At 34.8% G+C, this 15,639-nt stretch overlaps 1 protein-coding gene across 1 annotated transcript in view; it reads left to right on the top strand.

Moving 5' to 3' along the window:
* Nucleotides 1-15,639, top strand: part of Mef2 (myocyte enhancer factor 2) — a 174,303-nt gene that overhangs the window by 40,027 nt on the left and 118,637 nt on the right. Inside the window, exon 2 of the mRNA XM_089848196.1 lies at nucleotides 6,417-6,509. The gene's annotated coding sequence lies outside the window, so the exon portion shown is untranslated. The remainder of the gene's footprint in view (nucleotides 1-6,416; nucleotides 6,510-15,639) is intronic.

The raw sequence follows: 15,639 nt of genomic DNA, 5'->3' as shown, positions 1-15,639 counted from the left end.
AACTAGTATTATATATGAGCATTTTTAGTCCTATAACTTCCTATAAAGTTATTTTTTTACCTATCAAATCCTATAATTCCTTCGTAAGCGAGATACTTGGTAAATTAGTGAAATGATACTTGTGTTTAAAATAAAATAAATCACTTTATTTGTTAGAATGAAAGTTTTTACAAAAATTAAGCGTTTTACAGAAATTTATTTATAAAATTTGTTAAAACATAAGAAATTAATTTAAAATAAGCGTACCGTTTTTGATAGCAAAAATATTCTGTGAATTTTCTTCAAATATCTTTACACTTAACATCAAAATTCCTTATAAATAAGATACCCCCTTAAAAGATACCTGTTAAAATATTTAGTGTAAACGGGGTAGATTTAATTTGGCTCGAATAATATCTCAAATACTATTATCTCTGCAAAATTTAAATCGCATCGTTTTGGACAAGCAAAATTTGATATGGCTTTGGTGTGTTGGCCTTTGATATTTGCTAAGCCGGGATTCGCTTTTATTTTACTAGGCTCTTTTGGAATCATTCCAAAATAAGTTTTCCGAGTTTTATCCCTTTGCTCGAACCTTATCTAACCCTGTAAAACAATAACGTCAAATCTTGTTTGTTTAGCTTCATTATAGCCAACTGTGGGCCCTTGAAGGATACGAAGGCCAGTTGGCGAACCCAACTTTGATAATACCATTTAAATGAATGCCAAAAGATAATCGTATCTATCTTTTGTGAACAAGCCATTAGCGCCGGTGTTGTTTTGAAATTGTAAAGCATTTTAGAATATACTCAGTTTCACTTAAAGATGGCAATGTTATCGCATTTTAAAATATTATTAAATTCATATCTGTTGTTGCATAAGTTACAAAAAACAAGAAGTATGACGCTTCACGTGACATAATGGTAAATTTCTTTAGCAAGCTTGTTTGTTCTTGGATAGGCTTATGAAAATTAAGTCTTTGGTTTTCGTGATTTTGAATGTAAGCGAGATAGATGTTAATTTCAGAAATTAAAAAAGTCAGCTATTCCAAGACACTCAGCAATATTAATTATCGTCTTACATTCTATTTACAATTTAGAGAAAAAAACCCTCCTTATACGTTAACAAGCTGTTACCCGCGGCGTCGCTCGCGTGTAATAAGAACTTCTAAAAAAATGATATAAAGGATGGGTAGATTTTACAGATGACTAATATTTAGGAAGCACCCAAGGTGCGAAGGCACTCGGCGTTGCCCGTCAGCCCCTCAGGACATTTTTTATTACTTTTCACGCGGACATTATTGTGTAAAGAAGGGTTTTTAAATTTCTGGCCGCCATTTAAAAAGATGGCAACAAATCGAACCCGAAAGACCATTCAACCCGTCTATAGGTTAAAGGAAGCCAGTGTACTAAATATCGTGTGATACGGACTTTGTTGCATAGAGAAGATTTTTTACATTTCTGGACGCCATTTATTAAGATGGCGGCGGATTGGAAAAATCTTTCTAAGTACGTGCCTACTACTTATGAGTAACGTTCCTGCAAATTTTCAGGCTTCTAGGGCAAGCGGTTTGGGCTGGGCGTTGATTATCAGTCAGTCCAGACTTTGATTTATATAGATATAGATTGAGGAATACATAGAGCTAAGAGAAATCATATCTCCAACGTTGATTTCGATGCGGGTTTTGTGGGCCGGCTTAATAATTCTGACGTCTTTCTAACTGTAATTTCATTGGTTGGCAACGTTAGGTCAGGTTCGCGCTAGGTTCCAAGCACAGCGACTCAGCGAGATAAAATAATGAGGTAAAATTCGTAAAAAATTCGTAAAAAATCCGCCTAGAAATGTTGATAAAATGACTAAACAATATTTCCTATTAGTTGTATGTATTCTTGGTTAATTGTAATGTTTTTTTGGTTTAATTTAGAGATTCTCGTTGAACTCATAAATTTCTACGTCGAAATCTTCCTCTTTATAATTGTAACTCGAGGTATTTCCGGAAACTATTTCTTCTTTAGGAATTGTTCTCCCATTAGGGATATTTTGATCCATTATCCCGAGTTATTTTAATTGGGATTTATATATCCGGTTCGTCTTAAAATAATTCTACTGGGAAAACTCGGGTTTTGAATGATCAGCAATGAGCTTGAAAATACAATGAATTTGGAAATACGTTTCGGATTTTATTTTCGTGCGCGGTAGCATTTTGTTCTCGGATTTGAAAGCCTACGTCTTTATTTAGATTGTAATTCTCAAGAAATTTCAAATACTGAGTGTAGTATGGATTAATTGGTAATGATATTTCTTTTTGCCCATACATATAATTTAATTTACCAGGAATTCAATTCCGTAATTAATTTTAATTATTCTCGCTATAAAATTTTATATCGCCCTATTTCAACTCCGTATATTTGAGAAAGTGGTTAGTTTGTTTCAATGTTCTTTACGCACATTCACAATTCGTTAATTTCCGAATTTGACCAAACTGCCTTGCTTGGTTTCTATCAGTAACGCCAGGAATAGATTTAATTTTAGAAGTAGGAATGGAGAACGGTTAGTATTTACTTCAGTCCGACTCATAGACCATCCAGTATAGAGCCCCTCCCTCCAACACGTAACGAAAATTTTAAATTATCTTATTGGCTCACCTAAACTACGTTTTTGATGACGTTGCTGACGGAGACGGCGAAAAATACCTAATTCCTTTTCACCTCTGTCGCTATGACCCGAATCTAATTTCATGCCCCTCCGTCCCGTGGGGGTCCGGGACTTTGACGCGCGGCCAGATTACTTTGTTCTCCATTCCTACTTCTAAAATTAAATCTATCCCTGGTAACGCTAAAGGGGTAGGTTTAAAAAGTGGTTTGGTTCAGTTCCTCAAGGTTAATTGGGTCCGCGATACCCTAGCCATTAAGCTAGAGTTTCAACGTTCTATTAAAGATCTAGGTAACATTTTAGTTTTTTGATTAACCCCTAATTAAGCATCTTTTTATTGTAATTGAAGATTATAAAAAAAACCTTAGTTTTTTAAAAGACATCATGTCCTAAGATTGTTTAGTGTTTAATTGTCTTCATAGACAGGAAACTCTTTGTGGTTTTCATACTCTACGTGCAACGCCTGGTTGGAGCTTAGCTTGTCATAGAGTGAAAGTTAAAGTATTACTAGGCTACGTTGTATTTTCTAACACAAAAGTTCCTAAACCACGATCTTAACATTGGATCTTAATTTGATCAAGGCTTATCAAACGTGATCGAATATACAGGTGTTTTTGATAAGTCGGCCATAAATTAAGTGGGCGATTTTTTTTGAGTCGAAAATGTTCTATGGCATTTTGTCGTCTGGGCCACTGTTTTCAAGTTAAGATTGGAGTATTTTACGGATGGCCCCTTAAATTTAATTAAGAAGCTGAAAGACTGTGCTAATCAAGTTTAAGGGAGCATCCCTAAAACACTCAAATCATAACTCGAAAACAGTGACCCGGACTGCAAAATGTCATAGAAGATTTTCAACTCAAAATCACCCAAAGAACATTCTCCCTAACCTACGGAAAACTTATGAAAAACACTCCGTATAAATATAATTAAAATGTTTTGACTTCAATTTTTATATTCATATAAGCTTGATCCAGTTTTGTTTCATCCATACTTTTTAAGTGATTTCTGATTTGATAAAAGTGTGATCGGAATTGAAATTAGTTTGTTTTCCAATAACATCTCAGTTCATAAACGTTTGATCGTTTTATCCTAATTATCCAGTAGTTCTACTAATATTATACCACGGTTATAGATGAATATTTATTCAAATTTTGCGACTGTTTTTTGCCGATGTTCGTCATATCATTAAATTTCTCGTGAAAATGCTTCAAAATTTACAAGAAAAAAAAAACAAGACTCCTCTGCGAATCCAATTTATCCCGACTTATCTCTATGAAATTTACATAAATGCTCCCTCTAAGCGAAATTCCTTAGCCCGGCTTACTCAATGGAAGGGCGAAAGGGTTTAATTTTAAAGAGTAAAATTCCGATCAAATGTGGTTTTTTTTTTCTTAAAAGCCCGCGGTCAAGAGGGAGACGTTTCGGGTCGGCCTTTCTCCTTTCTAATATGATAGCAGATTCCCATTTTCTTTAATTAATGAATTATCGCCACACTAGTTTCAAACCAAACCTACTGAGTATGTAACAAAACAAGTCTATGTACCTCTAAAAAGGTTAATGCCCATATGATTAAAATTAAACTCTAAAGAGAGGATGAAAATGCTAACATCTTCATAATTCGTTTTCTTCAACTGTTTTTTTATTTCTGTACATTTTCTTCAACTATGTTTTTTTGTGTACATTTTCTTCAACTATGGTTTTTTTGTGTACATTTTCTTCAACTATGTTTTTTTTGTACATTTTCTTCAACTATGTTTTTTTGTGTACATTTTCTCCAACTATATTTTTAATTGTGTACATTTTTGTTCCAATTATATTTTTCAATTGTATACACAATCTTCAAGAATTTTTTTTATAACTTTTTCTTCAAACAACTGATATTCAGTAGTACTTCTTCAAGAAAACATAAACCATAGCCGCAATTTACTAGCTAGGTTATAGTGTTTTTTTTTAAATCGCGGGTATTTCACATCTCAAACTAGTACTTTTATTCCAGAAAACTGTTAACTATTGCGAACTGAACCAACTGTTGTACAAATTGTTTACTAAACATTTAACTATGGCACCAAACCCTTGTACTAATTTCTCAAGTATAGAGTAACTATGGCACCAGATGTAGTACTAATTTCTTAAGTATAGCGTAACTATGGCACCAGATGTAGTACTAATTTCTTAAGTATAGCGTAACTATGGCACCAGATGTAGTACTAATTTCTTAAGTATAGCGTAACTATGGCACCAGATGTAGTACTAATTTCTTAAGTATAGCGTAACTATGGCACCAGATGTAGTACTAATTTCTTAAGTATAGCGTAACTATGGCACCAGATGTAGTACTAATTTCTTAAGTATAGCGTAACTATGGCACCAGATGTAGTACTAATTTCTTAAGTATAGCGTAACTATGGCACCAGATGTAGTACTAATTTCTTAAGTATAGCGTAACTATGGCACCAGATGTAGTACTAATTTCTTAAGTATAGCGTAACTATGGCACCAGATGTAGTACTAATTTCTTAAGTATAGCGTAACTATGGCACCAGATGTAGTACTAATTTCTTAAGTATAGCGTAACTATGGCACCAGATGTAGTACTAATTTCTTAAGTATAGCGTAACTATGGCACCAGATGTAGTACTAATTTCTTAAGTATAGCGTAACTATGGCACCAGATCTAGTACTAATTCCTTTAGTAATTTTTTTTTATATTTTACCAACTCCATCTCTAATTTCTTCAGCTAACTGTTATCTGTGGCACTCATTTCTTTAGTAAATTGTTATCTGCGGTCAGTAACCTGTTACCAATAGTACCAACTCGAGTAATAATTTCTTTAGTAAATCATAACTTGAGTACCAACCTGATTCTCTAGATCATGCTTCTTTAACCAGTTCTTATTTTCGAGCAAACTATTAATTTGGAGTTTTTGTACTTTTTCTGTTAATAATCTGTTAACTACACTTTTTCTGCCGTGAATTTGTGAGCCAACTAATTTTCATTCATTACAATAACATAAACATAATACGGGTTAAAATATTTCACTCACACCTTTAAAATTTACACATTTCAATACCTCGGGTTATACAACCATCATATTGAATATCCTAAACCACGCGATCAGTAGCTGCGAAAGTATTTTCGTATACAATCCAAATAATATGTAGATTAGACCCTGACACTGTTGACAATCGCGGCGCCAAATTGTTATTTTTTTTTTTTTTTTTTTCAAAATTCGTTTCTCTCTAATGTGTAAATTTGAGTTTAAAGGGTTTTAGAAAATCAGCCTAGTCACTAAATCGGTCCTAATATCATCGTGGTTAAGAATCTATTAAAGGAAATCATTCAAGCATGAAGGACGAAGGTCAAATCGACAGTAGCATTGCAAACCCATTGTTGTATAACGTAGAGAATATAAGTCTTCTAGACTGATAATTATGTTAAGTTAAAGTGTCGTTTATGGATTTGTAACCTTTCCATTTTAATCGATATCTCCTTGATCCAAATCGAAGGGGTTATTTTTTTCAAACTTATTTTTTTTTATTACTGAAAATTGCACCATAATAGTTTATCTTTAAATGGCATTGTTTACTTGAAGTTTAAATTTAACCGCTTCTTGGGTATTTTGAGACTTATTGTAACATTTTTGAGTTATTGAAAGACTTTAATATTCACGGTCATTGGTTTATTCAGTTTAAAATTAGTTGTTTTTCGAAATTTCCCAAATTTAACGTACTTTGTTGGTGCTGGAATTTTAATGTTTATTATTTGTTTTTTATCTTATTTTTAGTGTGATCTCGGTTGGTGAGGAACATTTACTTACTTCAATTGCTGGTGATACTTCGTACCGTTTTGTTTACATGATCCGAAGTTTTTAAGTTTGGTGAGTGGATTTTGTGGATTTTCTATATTTTGATTTTCTTTTGTATTTTTCGTCTATTGTTTTGGTGTTTAGTTGTTCATTATTTAATTGTTCTAATATTAGGTTAATTGTAGTTTAATGTCATTTGCTTACTAATGCGTGTATCGTGTGGGTTTTTCAATCAAATTGAAACTCACTTTAAGTTTGACTTTTCACCGACAGAATCCTGTCCAATTTGATCCATAAGGTAAATCGGGATCAATTTGAAATCGAAGCTTAAACAAAATTATTTTGTGGTTTTATTATTATTTATATCGAGTATTGTCATTCTCACAAACAAAGTAACTATTTAAGTAAGCTTTTTATGGAATTTGTGCGGACACGCCGTAGAATTAATAGCCTACAACTATAAAGTTCGATGAGCCATTTGTATACTATTAAACCATGTGTAGTGCAAACCACGACGCAACAATTGAAATATTTAATTTCCTATATGCGACAATGAATTATAATGAAATTGAAGTAAAAATATATTCAGATATACTTTTACTAATTCAAATTTAATCCTCAATTTGTGTAACCTTATCTTTGTATTGTCAATTAATTCGACGACAATTACAAGTTTTACGCCTTGAAATACTTTCATTTCATTTAAAATAACTTGCCTTTTATATTATGAAAACTTCGTATGGCCATTTTGAATTTCTTCGGTTTAACTCCGTCGCGAGTCTGCCGGCACTAATTCTCACTAACCTTCAATGGTTTTCTCGTTCACGCTGCGTTTTCAATTATAAAGAATTATTTAGAAAGTTTTTACGCACCTAAATTATAGAAACTAAGAAGCAATTTTTATTGAAATCGAAATACAGTTTCTTCCGTATTCATGGCGATAGCCACAAAATTTCACAGATTGCCAACTTAAAATGCAAAAAAAAAAAAATTCAATTCTTCGTTGATTGCTATATTGCGTGTGTGGTTTGGAAAACGTTTTAGCTTGCTGTGATAAACGGTATTTGAATTACTCATTGAAATATGTTTTACCGCTGTGCTACAAATTTTTTACAAATATACGGGATTGTTTGTTAGTGATTGACAGATTACACGTGGTCGTGCGTCTATGATATCTTTAATACTTGAGACATAATTATGACGGATCATGTGAAAATATCATAACCCTTTACGTCCAAAATATATTATTTTCCGAAAGTTAAAGGAAAAGGGCAGGTAAACAAAGCTTTATACCTTAAATATAAATGATCACTTATTTCAATGTAATTAGCATTTAATTAGTCTTAAAAACGATTAAGGACTACTACGCCATCCGCCATTGGTTTAATGACGTCTGCTAAATCGAACCACTTTCCCCAGACGGGATTGGTTGAATTCTCACAGGCTGAGAGAGGTAAGGGAAAGAAGTTCGATTTAGCAGACGCCACTACACCAATGGCGGAGAATTAGTCCTTGATTGTTTTTAAGACTAATTAAACGGTGATTATTTTGTAATTAGATATCATTTATTTTTATTTTTTTTTTTATTTTTTTCCTTTTATATTTTGAAAAAAAATGCCGTTATTTTAATGTATAATGTTATGTTAACTAAACTTTCCTTTAAAACTATTTTAATTCGTGGTAGAAGCGTTAGATGGCGATACCAATATTATTTTAAAATGAAGTAGTCTAACCAGACACCATCTCGGAATATAAATATGAACTCGTTTTAGGTCGGCAACCATCATCAGTTCTCATCTTTGTACATTTACCTCTCGTCTTGCGTATCACTGAAAGAGATCTATCGCCCTAAAAATATTCTAATTCCTTATTTTATATATTGCAACTTAAGTTTTTAAGGGACAGTGAAGTCAAAGTTGAAAGACGAGAAAATGAACGTCCCCTTCTTATTTAGCTAAATTTTCATTCTCCCTTTATAAACGATGTTCTCTCATAACACCCTAGCTAGTTCCTTTTCTTTTCTTAAACCCAAAATTCATGATATTTTTACGTAAAATAGACAAGAGTTCCCGGTAGCTGACTGGCTTCCTTTAGTAGTTGTTATAGGGCAATTTCTTATTCATTGACCATTCCAAGAGTTGATAATCTTAAGTATATGTCTTAATTTATTTCGAAATAGGATGTTTGTGGATAATTTTATTTTGTAATATTTATGCATTATTCTACAAGACAGTTTGCGTTTGATTCGATTAAGGGGAGTGTTAATCAAGTGTGCTTCAACTTAATTGGGTAGCGTAAAGAATAAGATGGGATTTTGATGTCTTCAAACGATTATGTGGAAATTTTAATTGAATTAAATGATAAGGTGATCAAGGTTCATCTGCTAACGTATATATGCACATGTAGGGTTTACCGAAGTGCATCGTAAAAAAATGAGCTCTATTAATTTATAGAAATTTAAAGTCGCCTGAAATCGTAAATTTAGTTTTTGTGCTTATGAGAAGTGTAACGATCTGCCCCTTGTGATTGCGTTACTCTTTTGCTGTTAGTTACCCTTGTGTAAACGTTGTACTTTCGTTAGTAATGAATTTCTTGATGACTAGCTTAGGTAAGATGGGGCGCTTAACCGATTCTGGCAATTGAAGTCGCCTGAAATCAATAATTAAGTACTTTTCCAGATCAGCGTAACAATTTCCCCAAAGGTTGCGTTTGGTATTATACATCTGTACTTTCGTTTGTATTAGCAGAAGGGGATAATAGAAGAAGAATGACACTCTTTATCCACTTCATGCTTTAGTTATGAAACATGATTGTTCCCAGTCTGACCCTTTTGTTTGCTCTCCTGCTCATCAAACTTCAGATGGGCATTGCATTGCAATGTGGGGTGAATTCTATTACTGTTTGGTACTAAATCCCCAGCAATCAAACCTTGATTGTCTTGACGTGTAAGGGACTAAAATCCACTAGCGCACCTTGGCAAATAGTTAAGCTCTAGAGTAATGATGACTAAACTATTTATCGCGTATGTGATTCGGTTTAGTAACCTTGATCCAAAAGTTAAATTTGATGTTGGGAAGAATCATCTTACAATTACCCCGCTCTGTGGTACACTTCTCTCTGGTATATTAGTAACGAGTTTCATGCTGACTAGTTAGTATGGAACCTTAAACCAATTCACTGGCTCCATTTCGATGTCAGTTCATTTAGTTTAATTCTTGGATCATCATACTCAATTATCAACTCTTGGCCGTACCTTTCAAATCGGACGGAACCTCCAACTTGTACTCTTAAAAAATAAAAAGGGATCATAATATATAGGTTAATGGCTGTGGAGTGTGGGAGGGCCAACTATAGGCAAGGGGAACTTCGGAGAAGAGACACGATCTGACAGAAAAGAGAGATAGTTTTCGCGGATTACATTTTTTTGCTGGTTTGATCGTGAGATGTTTAAGGGAAGGAGAGCTAGCCGGGAATGGATTTGAATTTTAAAGGGGTTGAACTGACTTAGGCGCTCAGCACTCTTCCGCCTAGAGAGTCGAGTGTATGTTGCGGGGGAGCCGCCCTTGTCAGTGCGTCTTGTCTTCAGGCGTGTCCACCAAACGTGCCCTGGGACCTACCAGGATAGGTCACTAAAATCTTTTTGGTAAAACTATGGAAATTACTTCATTTGTCAAATGATGTAGTAGCCCCGCGCATAAGTAATGACAATTTTATTGAAAACCAGTTGTGAATTCTTAAATTGGGAATAAATTGTCGTCGAAAGGTTCTCCTGTAGTGAACATATATTTATATTTAAACTGGATGATTGTTAAAATGCTGATGTCTAAATTGCATTTAGAGATAAGACAGCCCCGATTTGAATCGCTACATCGTGCCTTAATTCTTATGTGATTTTTCTTTTTAATTGGGAAAATTACTTCCAAATCCTCATTTAATTTGTTGAATTTTGAAAGGTTTTCTATATTTTCATGTACTTTTTTATTTATTTTTATAAAATCATGTCCGAATCCATTTAAAAATATATTATGCACTAATCGTTAACTAATTTAGTAATTTTATTGAATTTAGATAGCCCCCAATTAAGTAAATGCAAAATGGTGCCAGACTTCTCCTCTTACCTTCTATGAACTTTTAAAGGATGATTTGAATGGGAGGGCCAGATAGGTGCGACTTAAGATTGTTTCTCCGCTTTCCACCAAAAGGTTGGTTGTGGTCCTTGGGGGGAATGCTTATTATTGGTTATGCAGGATCTGACATTTGGTTCGGGGAGGAGATTTTCAACCCTTTGCCTACTCCCTATAACGTCAGATTAATATTAATTTGAATTATTTGAATTTACAGTGATTGTTAGAATTATTCTTGGGTGAAATTATGGTATATAACCTTATGGTAATCGTTCCACGAATGCATTAAGTATCTTTCAATTTTGCTTACCAATACAGCTGTTAAGTTTCTTTGAAACGCAAAGAAAAATTTAACAACAATGTTTGGGACTGACGACTGAGCTCTAAATGAAACGACAATGGTTTCACAATGCAAAGAATAAATATTTACAACGTAAAGCTTAAATAATTTTAAGTAGAAGCTTATAACTTCTATACTGGGAAGTATAACATTTAAGGACTTTCTAAGCCGAAATTTCCTACGGTTTTCGTAAAAGGGGACGAAAATTTCGCTCCTCACTAATAAAATGTTCCTATAAGCTCTTAAAAGAACTACACAGCTGTAAGAGATAGCTCTCGAACCAAGGGTCATGTTCAAAAACCTCCAGGTCCCTTACCCGCTGTAGGAATTGTTTTTGTTCAAGTCAAGAAGTTGTTTGGCGCCCATTACACAGCACTATCCCGCATCACCTCTGATGATCAGAATGTCTTATAGCAGACTCTATGGAAACAGCTGTTCTTGGATCGTTTCTCATTCCCAAAACTCAATTACATATAACGCCTGACCCGTTTTTATTATATCCCCACTGCAGGCGCCCAAATCAGTCCCAAGCTCAAAACACCGTAGGTGACGCGTTGATTGGACCTATGAAGCCAAGACTAAAAAATATAGTTTCGAACAGGCTTTTGAGTCTCATACTTTCCAGGATGGAATTCAACTTCTTATTTAAGTTAAACAATTTGAAGCACTGCTTTCAACCTTCTTGTTTTTGTTCCCCGAAAAGCCTTTGCAATGTCCCTTTAAGGCAAAAAAGCCCGCGCTTCTGGGAAGGGGTTTTGATTTGTTTTTAATGCCTTATTCTTGTTCGGCGGCATCGATTGCCTTTAGTTATGAGGTCATGAAGCGACCTTGATGGGCGAACGTCTCCTCCCTTTACTCCTTTGTCTGTACTATACTACGTTGTTGCAGATTAAAGTACCTGGATGGGTATTGATTTTTCTTCTTGTTTTTTATGTTTTTTTCTCTGCGGACCGTTTAACTGCATGGCTCGGAACCTAGGTACTGTCCAGCTCTTTTTGTTTTAATTAAATCTCTTTGGCGTATATAACGTCCTGCTGGTAACTTTGTTGAAGAAATAAAGATTTATGATTGTGGTAGAGTATAAGGTAGCTTCAGTTACGACCTGATTTTTTTCCCCTTGATAAAAAGGGTTATTGATGGCATATTAATTATTTTAAAAGGCTGATTTAATTAGTTCAAATTATTACTAGAGTGACTAACGAACCCAGTAGGCGCTTTTTATATACATAAATACTCAGAACAGACCAAGTGACAAACTTTTATTAAACGCAAACTTTATAGCAGAAGCCAATGAGAACCACAGACTTCTCAGAGGCGAGGGTTAGCAACTCTTAAATGCAAACGTTAAAGCAGAATCCAATGAGAACCACAGACTTTCAAGAGGATAGGGTTATCAACTCTCAATTATTGCTAAAACAATCATATACGCGTAATGATATTTGAGAGACCAGGGATAGATTTAATTTTAGAAGTAGGAATAGAGAACGATTAGTATTTACTTCAGTCCTACTCATAGCCCAGTATAGAGCTCCTCCCTCCAACACGTAACGAAAAGTTTAAATCATCTTATTGGCTCACTTAAACTACGTTTTGATGACGTTGCTGACGGGGACGGCGAAAAATAAGCAATCCCTTTTTACCTCTGTCGCTATGACCCGTCTCTTCTTTCATGCCCCTCCGTCCCAGGGAGGGGGTCCGGGACTTTGACGCACGCCCAGATTACTCTGTTCTCTATTCCTAAATTAAATCTATCCCTGAAGAGACTAAATCTTTTTGACAACTTTCAAATTCAAATTAAACGACTCCTTATTGGGAATTAATTAATAAAGGTTTAATATTATGGGTCTTAACAGGCTTTAAGAGGTAGGAGTTCGCAGACCCAAACTTGTGCAATTCAACCAAACAACGTCTAAAACCTTAATTCTCAAAGTGTTACTGATATCAACAATGTAGTTAGGTCAAATTCGGTAACGAATTGTCCCTATGCATAAAGAACAGACACATAAACAGCAATCAACCCTGCACAAGCCTTTATTTTCTTGACGTGCAAGGGACTAAACTCCACTAGCGCACCTTGGCAAATAGTTAAGCTCTAATAGAGTAATGATGAGGGAACTATTTATCGTGTATGTGATTCGGTTTAGTTACCCCAAAATGATTTTCGAAAATTAAAAGAAACCTTTTTCGTCATGGAATTATAAAACAAAAAGGACATTTTTTTTTAAATTATTAATTTTACCACCTACCACATCGTCTTCTTTTCTACCCTCGCGTTTGGCGGGGCTATAGTTATAGTATAATGTGGTAAGATTTATGTTGAAAGAGGTTTCAACATTTAGCATTAGGACGCGGTCACGCTTCTTCAAGTCAGATTTGTTCCGCTTCTTCGATTACCGAAGAAGGTGAAAAGTCAAGATAGAAACCTCCGAAGAAATTAAGGAGGAAAAAAAAAAGTGAAAGTAGGATAAGATTTTAACGAAGTTCCGTGATGGTCTGACCCGCCGTTAAAGCATCGCAAAAACACTCCAATGGCAGACATTTCGCCCCACAAGATTACCACCTCCCCCACCTTAAAGGAACAGTTACCGTGACGTCAATTTTCATTCGTTAGTTACGTAATTGAATGGACCTTACTAATAGCTAAGCTAAAGGATATTATAGACACGCATAGTAGTATCTATGGCTGGGTTTTTGCCTTTTCCAATCCTACTAACACACTTGCTTTTACCAATCCTACTAACGCACTTGCTTTTACCAATCCTACTAACACACTTGCTTTTACCAATCCTACTAACAGACTTGCGCTTTAACTCCTAAACTTCAAGGTAAAAGAGTGAAAAATGTTTCTGTGTGTACGCCCGTCATTAAGCGAGGGTGGAAAAGAGTGAAGAAGAAATTTCGTCTTAATTCTATTCTGAGAACGAACCATTGTTAAAGGCAAGACCGTATGTTTTTGTTCGGCTTGAGAATATACGTAAGATAACTTTGATAATGGTAGTTTCTCGAGATTAAGTCTATCGAAAGAGTTTTTCACGTAGAGACTGACGTCGGGTGGGCGGTAACAGTGTCCACGCCTTGAGCGCCCAACGTCGCCTCGCCGTAATCAAAAGAACTCTGAAGGAGAGTGCCGCCAGCCACTTTTAACACGGACCCTACATCTTTGAAAGGACGACGACTTAAGAATGCATTTGTTTCAGTACAAGATCCGATAAAGCAGTGTTTCCCAAACGTTGTATCGCGAAATTTTAGAATCAACTTTTTTTAGACCAAATTGGCAAGTTTGCCGAAAAAAAGTGTGGCGCTATGTAGTTTTTAGTCTATTCTTGACCTACAAATAATCTCAGTGACTTTGGGGCTCTAGTCTAGTGACATTGTTTAAAATAACGTTTTCACCAAATATTTTGGTCGTATAGGACAAGATCAAATTGTCAGGAAAACGTAGATTTCTTCTACTTGTAATCTTTAACAGGTCATTTTCTGGACCTTTCTGCTTGAATTAAAGGGGACGACGTGCAAAAACGTCACTACTGACGTCATGCATAATGTATTTGAGCTTATATACCTCGTGAAATTGACGTACCTAGCGACCTGTTCAGAAATTTCCGGGACCTATTAGTGCCGAACCCGAATGTTTAAAGTTCTGAACAATTAAACCTAGTATGGACGATTATCATAGCCAATGAAAAGCGAGGAAGGACTCGAGCGAGCGGCTTAACAATGTTTTAAGCCCTTCCCTCTATCTTCAATCAGATATTAGTATGGGGTCTGTGTCTTCTAAAATATTCCAAGTAGATAAATCGGTGTGCTATTTGAAATTGTTCGTATTATAATTATCTGAAATCAAAAAATTCCACACTGAATTTTAAATTTGTGTCGTATATTGATAATCGAGCAATAGAATTATCGCAATTTCGGAAAATTTGTTAAACACTGGTCTTTAGTGATGTTGTCAATGCTTCTCGGCCCTTTCGATATAAAACGTCATTGTCTTTTATGCGGGGGTGGCATTGAGGACATGGAAGGAAAAGGAAAAGTCGCCTTTCCTTTAATTACTAAGTTGCCTATCAAAAGGAAATGAACTTTCTTTAAGAGATTGACACGCACGTTCCTATAGTTGATTCGATGGTAAAGTGGAAAAATATATTACAATCTATCTATCGGCTTCGTTTTTGGGGTTAGTATCTGAATGACGTAACATTTGTAACGTTTCAATTTGTGCCAAATGCATCAACTGATTATGCACCGTATTGATAGGGTTGTAGATTATTTCGGTTGTCTGTTATTTAGTTCATTTTTGGTAAATTTATTTTTTTACACGCCCCATATGTTATTTTGCATCAAAATGTGTTGCTTGAATTTTGAATATGCTGGGAGCCTGTGAAATTTTGGATAATTATACGTATAATAATTCAGACGTTTAAATTTAATCTCTACTGAAATGTCCATGAAACGTTATAGAGTGAAGTTTGATGCTGTTCGAACTTAAATGGCTGTTGAAATGATGCGCAGATTATCCTTTGAAATCTTTAGCAAGATTCTGTTAAAGAAAATTCCATTAAAGATTACGAAAGATCCTGTAGAACCGAACACAACGGTCAAAAAACCATTAGCCAGAATTGTCTTGAAAGATGCTGTTGAACACAATCCAAAAGAGCTTTAAGAAAGCTTGTTAAAAGTCAATCCAATGTATTGCTTACAATGTTACCAGAAGTATATTATACTTCTCTTCGAGAGAAGT

This window comes from Phalangium opilio, unplaced genomic scaffold (genome assembly GCF_054372755.1).
Source record: "Phalangium opilio isolate 3A_F unplaced genomic scaffold, DU_Popi_V2 ptg000009l_1, whole genome shotgun sequence".
Classification (NCBI taxonomy): domain Eukaryota; kingdom Metazoa; phylum Arthropoda; class Arachnida; order Opiliones; family Phalangiidae; genus Phalangium; species Phalangium opilio.
Note: the sequence above shows the minus strand (reverse complement) of the source record. Positions and strands in the feature narration are given on the sequence as shown.